At 52.8% G+C, this 7,324-nt stretch overlaps 1 long non-coding RNA gene across 1 annotated transcript; it reads right to left on the minus strand.

Moving 5' to 3' along the window:
- Positions 1–3,867: 3,867 nt before the first annotated feature.
- On the minus strand, positions 3,868–5,533 carry LOC144324723 (uncharacterized). Its single transcript, XR_013390155.1, has 2 exons — positions 4,338–5,533; positions 3,868–4,141 (listed from the first exon to the last, which is right to left on the minus strand). It is a non-coding gene; the product is annotated as an uncharacterized LOC144324723 (long non-coding RNA).
- Positions 5,534–7,324: the final 1,791 nt, after the last annotated feature.

Here is a 7,324-nt window from a genome sequence, read left to right on the forward strand (position 1 = left end):
TGTACACAGGGCCAGTAGGCACGTGTAAAGATGGCCAACATCATTAGTTACCAGGGAGATACAAAGCAAAAACTCCGGGAGACGACTTCACATACACCAGGGTTGTCATAATCCAAAAGACAAACAATAACAAATGTCGGCAGAGATTTGGAGAAACTGGAGCCCACCCACATCCATTGCTGGTGGTAACATAAAACAGTGTGCTGGCTGTGAAGAACAGCTTGGCAATTCTTCCAAAAGTTAAACTTAGAGTTTACAGTGTGACCTGACAGTTCTACCCCGAGGTGTATACGGGAGAGGATGGAAAATACATCTCCACTCCAAAACTTGGGCATGAATGTTGATAGCAGCACTCTTCACAATAGCTACAGAGTAATGGAGAGGATAGGGGGTAAGGGCCCTCAGAGGCTCTAGGGGAGAGGATAAGTGGCAATGGTTGCTTTGGAGAATGATTTGCCAATATCTGGTGAAGGTGGAGAGACAAATACCCTTCAGCCACTCTGGTTACTCACCCCAAGAAAACTTCTGTGTGTAAGCCAAAAAGCCATGTGCAAGAACACATCACAACATAGGAGGAGTGAGAAGCAGCCTCAATGTGCCTTGTGGGGGGGATGGAGTGAACAAAACAGGTGGATATTCATACGAGGGTTTACTATAAATGGCAGTAAAATCAGCTCAATACGTCTGAATCGACATGGGTAGATCTTAAAAAAAATCAGATTTTTAAAAAAAGATAAGGAACGGAAACAGAATGGCATGTTACTGTTAATGTTCACCTACAACAATACAAAGTACATTTGTGTAAATGTGTACAAACATAGCAAAAGTATCAAAATGGACTGAAAGGGAGCCCATTGATTCCTGTTAGTGATTGCTCCTGGCCCAGGGCAAGATGGGAAAGAGAGTACAGTACAGTACAGTGCTAATCCAGGGTACCTGACGTGCAGTATTTCTAAAAATATGAAGCCAATCTGTTCAGATAGAAACTCTGTTGCAGATATGTATGTGTCTGAGATATTATTCTCTATATTTATCTGTGTTTTACAATATTTCTCATTTTAAAAAAAGTAACACGAACAGTATCTCTTGTCCCTCATTTTGTCTGTCTCGAAGTCTGGATTCTAATTTACGATCGTGCCCAGCGAATTTAAAAGTCAAAGTGCCAGGAACCCCGACTTTGGGAACTCAGCACTGAAAACCAAGTAAAGGGAAGAGCTCTTGCCATGGAGGGGAAGTTCATTATGCAGCCCAGGTCCTGAATTCTGTAGATGCCTCTCAGCCTTAGTAGGTAAAATGAGGCAGAATCATGGAACACGGTGAGCTATTCTCAGAGCGGAGAAATGCCAGTAGCTCAGAAGGATGCTAAACCTCATGTCTCTGGACTAGAGACCAGTGAAATCAATGTGCAGCTCAAAATAAGGAAGGGCCAGGACACAGGGAGGCACTGCCAAAGTCAATGTGTGGAGAGACAGCCCAGCAAGGGGGCAGCTGGAGAGACAGGGAGAGAAATCATCTGACACCACAGCTTCCCAGGTGTGAGGGGACTCTGTGCAGAGGGAAGCCAGGAGGGACAGCCTCAGAGCTGTCCCTGCAGAGGGACAGAGCCAGGCATCTGCCCCATCAATGGCATGAGGTCTTGCAGGCAGGTACAGGCTGCTCCCACACAGCTAAGGAACCCCTGAGGACAACTCACGGTGTCACGGCTGCCGTGACATGCCTCCCAGATTCCCCATCAGGGCTGAGACATGCACCCCTCAGCTGCTGGGAGTGATGGCTGCTCATGGCTCTTGGCTGATTCTTCTCTGGAAATTGCCCTTGAGTGAAAAGAGCTGCCTGGCCTAAGGTTCCTTGCTCCCCAGGGTCAGCCCCCACCCAGTGACTGGCAACTTGGGGACCTAGCCCAGGACATCTCTGAAGGTCTCCCTCAGCCTCAGAGCTCCCTGTGGGGACAGCTGAGGCTCTGATGCAGCGGCCCTCACCCTGTGGCCCTTCTTGCAGGGGTGTGTGCCCAAGAGCACTCCCTAATAAACCTCTGGTTCGAAGATCTCATCTCCAAATCTGTTTCCTAGGGAACAATCTAGGACATGGGATCTCTAACAAGGGTCAAGACAATATTACAATGTGTTTAGGAGCCTCTTTTTGAGGCTGCGTGTAATATATCTATGTTCACTTCTATGTTAGAATCAGCTGCAAATCACAAAGATCCCAAAAATATTGGCTTCGGCAAATAGATATTTAGTTCTTCCTTGTTTAGAAGCAGCCAGGGTGGGGCACCTGAGTGGCTCAGTTGGTTAAGCATCTGCCTTTGGCTCGGATCATGATCCCAGAGTTTGGGGCTCAAGCCCCACACTGGGCTCCCTGCTCAGTTTCTCTCTCTCCCTCTGCCCCTACTACACCCACCCCCCTCACCATGCACTCACTATCTCAAATAAATAAATAAAATCATAAAAAAGAGGAAGAAGAAGAAGAAGCAACCCAAGGCAAAACTGTTCCATAAGACAAAATGCAGATAGGTGGTGCCCAGGACGGGTGTATGGAGATCTGGGGGAGCAAAGATGGAATGTAAAGAGGTACAAGAAAACTTTAAAGTTGATTTTTTTTTTTTTTGTTTCTAAGTAGTCCAGAAACAGGATGTCTGGGCTTAAAATGGTCCCAGATGACAGGAATTCATTCTTCTTTTCTTGTTTTCTCCATCTTCCCTGATCTTTGGTCTTAAAGTCACCTCATGGCTCAGAACAGCTGCAAAAGCTCCAGCATTTATATCCTTTGTCTAGGCAGAATGAAGAAGAAAGGGAAAAGGGCCAGCCCTTCCTTCTAAAGAGAAGGCAAGTGCCACCAATGCTTCTGCTCACATCTCATTGGCCAGAACGCAGTCATACACCTCAGCAAGGAAGCCGGAAAATGTGTAGCTCTTAAAGGGGTCTTTGCAGTTCCAAATAAATTTGGGATCCTGTTGTTAAGGGACAAGAGGAATCACTGTTGGGCCCATTTTCACAATATCTTAGAAGATTTCCATGACAAAATGCTTTAAATAAAAGAATATGTTGCATGCTTAAAAGGGAAAGCTTCAAACCAGAAAATTGACCATGGGAAGGTCTCAGGGCTCTCCCAATGAAGGTGCAAGATCAAAATGTCAGCATAACTCCGTATCTATACCACTGAGACAGGTTTAGGATCTGCAAAGATCAAACATCCAAAGTAAAAATCACTTTATTTTCTTAATAAACTTCTGGCTTCCTAGAGCTGGAGGCAGTGATCAGAGTGAAATGCAGGCTAACTGCTAAAGGGGATGGGTTTCATTCTTGGGGTGATGACCATGTTCTAAAATTGGTCGTGGTGATGGTACACAACTCTGTGAACAACAGAAACCATTGAATTGTGCACTTAAATGGGTGAATTGCATACTGTGTATTATATCTCAATAAAGCTGTTACCAAAAAAAAAATGATTTCAGGTTCCTGTATTCTCTTGGCAGGTCCCCTGCAATGGCATTCCTGTCCCCAGGCCTTTGCAGGCCCTGTGCCCTCTGCCTGAGGCACTCCCAGTACCCCCTCCACCCAGAAACCCATTTAGCCTCCAGAAGCTCCTCAGAAGTCCTGAGCCACACCACAGCCTCGGGCTGAAGGGAAGATGTGTGTCCCCCTGTACACTCATCACGATCCCTCCCATTTCTGAATGCCTATGGGAAGAGAAGCTCTACACTCAGAAGCCATGGCTGTGGGGAGAGCCTTGAGTGGCTCAGTCCTTCTGCCACTGTCAATCTGTCCAGGGGACAAGGTGACATGGCCGTGACCTTGGGTGGATTGGACACACTTATTCCATTGTTCAATAGCGTAGGTTCGTACGAAAAGCAGCAGTCGGTCTCTGTTTAAATTTTTGACATTTTATTCACCATGGATTTTTTTTTTTTTTTACATCAATTTGGAGTTTTCAAAACATGACGTTAAAATGGAATTGTCCTGGTGAGTCTTCGGTGCCCGTTCACATTTGGGCGTGAGCCGAGCGTCTCCCTCTCCCTGCCCAGGCCCTGGCTCCGTGGGAAGCCTTCCCTCTGCGCTTGCCCTGCTCCTCTGGGAGTCTGTCCCGCGGCTTTGTCACATGCTCAACATCTGCCTGTCTCCACCACCAAACTGTGAGCTCCCTGGGGGCAGGACGTTTCTTGTAAGTTCATTTCTATACCTAGAGCCTGGATACAGGCTGTGCCAGCGGCAGGCTGTCGCAGACCAACCCGCTCTTGTCCAATCCTCCCTTCCACACTGAAAGAACAGAGCCAGAAAACCCAGTCTCCCTGCCTGCCCTCCCCACGTCCTAGAAAGTAAAACAAAGAAGTAACCTACGTTCCTTTTAGCTCCCAGGGAAAGCTGCATGGAGGCTGAGAGGCATCGTGGGCCCTGCCAGGCTATATCTTCCGGCCTGGCCTGGGCTGGCTGGGCAGCGGGGGGTTTTGCCTCGGGGAGGAGACAGCCCCTTCTATGCCCAGTGTCCCTGGATTCAGAGCAGGTGCCACCAGAACCCCCAGCTTTGAGATATTAGTGTGAACGTCTCAGGCATGTGGTGGAGAGGCTCACAGGAGGCGGCTCCAGGGAGTCTGGGTCTGGAATATTCCACCTATGTCTGTCACAGGTGGAAGAGGATGAGTGTACCCAGGCCCCTCCCTGTGCCAGTGACGGTTGTAGCTGAGAGACTGGGGCTCTGGATCCCACCCAGCCTACGGCTGGTCCTCCCCACCTGATGCTGTGCCCTCCTTCTGTTGCTTTGCCCCAAAGCCCAGGGCAGATGCTGTCTCCCCATCACTGTCTTCGAGTAGGAGTGTGGACAAGACACCAGCAAGAGAAGGAACTCAAAAGCTTTGCAGGCAATAGAACACCTCATTTTGTTTCTCTTTTCAGGGCTGCAGACTGTGCTGGGTCAGCGGGAAGGGTGCCAGGCTCTGCTCGGAATGCCCTGGTGACAGGTGATCTGCCGGTTTGCATTCGAGGGGCTGTTCCTGCTTCAACGGCCTTCCCAGGACGCCCCCACGGGCCTGGTTTATCAGAGAATGCACCTGCCCAGAGAGAGCAGGAGACTGTGCCCACGGACCGGCTGAAGCCCCGGGCCTCACTGCCCCAGCTGAGAGCAGAGGCAAGTGGAGGGCAGGGCCTGCCCGCGGGGAGGCAGGAAGGCCTGGCACTCTCCCTGCCCTGTCCCGGGCCCGGGCCCTGTCCCAGGCCTCTCCAGAAGGGACTCCCCACCAGAGCTGTACATCCAGGAAAGATCCTACAAGGTAGGAACCCTCTGCCCCTAGGGGATTCGCACCCAAGACTGTTTTCTGAGCTCAGGAAACTATTTGCAGACGTTTCCAAGTCCGGATCCTGCCCAGAGCCCTGCCGGCCTTCCTTGCTCGAGAGCCCACCCAGCCCTGGTAAGAGTGGAGTGGCTGAGGGTTCAGGGCCCACCACCACGGCAGGCGCGGGCGGCCAGAGAATTGGCCTCGTCTCTCCCTTGCCCCCCCCGCAGGCCCTTCTGCTCAGGCCCACCCTGGAATTCCTTCTGTGCTGGCCCACGCCAGCCTTCCCCACCCCTCCCTGCCCGAAACGCCGTCCCCACATTCCCTACTTATCGAGCACCTTTCACCCCGCAGAATTTGTCTCAGAGCTGGATGCCACGTCCCTAGGCACCTCTCCTGCAGCCAGGGCGCTGCCTGGCCTGGGCTTTGTGATACCCGGTGACTTGGCTATACCCCCACCATCATCCTGAGAGCACGCTGGGGTGGGGGCTCCCTCATCCGCATGCAGCAGCCCTCACCCAGTAAAAATGCAGCAGTGGAGGCCGGGTCGGGCCTCCCGAGGCCCTGCAGGGGTGCGTGGGTTGGCTTGTACACAGCAGCACAGGCCCCACAGGGCTGCTGGGCAGCTCCCTTCCTCCTGCCCCCGTACCAGCCAGGGGCCAGAGTGACTCAGCACTGGAGGCAGGCTTCCTGCTGAGAACCCCGGCCACTTCCTCCTGCCAAGCCAGCAGGGAGCTCTCATGCCTTCTAGGGCCTGGGGCTGCCAGCCCCCAACCAGGGGCCAGACTTGAGCTTCCAACATACCATTTGCAGCTGGGTAGCCTTGGGCATGTTGCACAACCTCTCTGGGTCTGGGTTTGCTCATTTCTGGGAAGTAGGGACTGGGTCTTAGCATTCCTCCTGGAGCTGATTCAGGAATTAAGTGACCATGACCTCTGCCCTGGATGTCCTGTCCCTTGTCTGCAGGTGCCATGCTCTCTTACTTCTGCAGAGGTGCTCCTGCTGTGGCCTCTCCAGGCAGCCCATCCGGCGAGAGTCCCTGAGAACCTTCCTCCCCAGCACCCTGTGTCCCCACGAGCAGAGGTGTGGCTCCCCAGCACTGTGCACCCTCTCCCTATAGCCCCTAGGTATCCCCTGGTGCCCCTCTGGGTGCCTGCCCTGCCGTGTCCCCACGGAGGGCCCAGGGAAGGCGCCCTGCAAGTTTTCCTTCTTACAAGAGGGCAGGCTCAGTGGTGGCAAAAGAAAAGCAACGGCCTGCAGGTCCCTCACTGAAGTTCAAACTCAAACATAAATTCCTGCTTTTGCCATATGCCCTGAGGCAGAGCCCTCACTTCCGTCCATCTCTGGCTTCAGAAGGCGGCTTTGACTGCACAGGCCTCCTCTCATGGGCGTTGTGGGGAGCAAAGGAGTCCACCTTTTGGAAGGTTCTCTGTGAGAGGGAAGCTTGCAAAGGTTAGTGCAGTTGAGATAAATAGGTTGCACAGGTCCCATGTGACCTGCTTCCCTGTCCAGGTCTTGGGGCACAATGGTGGTTGTGTTTTCCAAACCCCGAATCAGGACACCCAGACTGATGGTGGGAAAAGGTGCTCATCCTGGACAATCTGGATCTGGGTCCTGAGGCTGCTGCGGCGGCGGCGGGGGGCTGGTGGTGGCTGCAAGGCGTGCAGGCAGGATGTGTGTGTGTGTGTGTGTGTGTGTGTGTGTGTGTGTTGGGGGGTGGTGTACTCAGATCTCGGGTGGGGGGGGTGGGGAGGGAGGCTGCTTAGCTGCTAATGGAGCTGGTGGAAGCATCCATCCACCGGTGCCAGCCCCCCTCAGCTCCATTCTTGTTTTCGGCTGGCTGCACGGGGTCCATTAGCTCCTGCCAGAGGACACAATGTGGCTTTGTACTCACCCTGGCATCTGTGCCAGGCTCTCACAAAGCAAACCCATCACAGGCCTCGGCTCCCTGCTCGCCCTGCTTGCCCCTCCCGAAAGGCTGAAGCACCTCCTGCCTCTGCGCTTCAAGGCCGGGGGTCATGAGGCACCCCCCACCCCCCACCCAGGGCCAGGGAAGCC

This window comes from Canis aureus, chromosome 12, assembly GCF_053574225.1.
Source record: "Canis aureus isolate CA01 chromosome 12, VMU_Caureus_v.1.0, whole genome shotgun sequence".
NCBI classification, from domain to species: domain Eukaryota; kingdom Metazoa; phylum Chordata; class Mammalia; order Carnivora; family Canidae; genus Canis; species Canis aureus.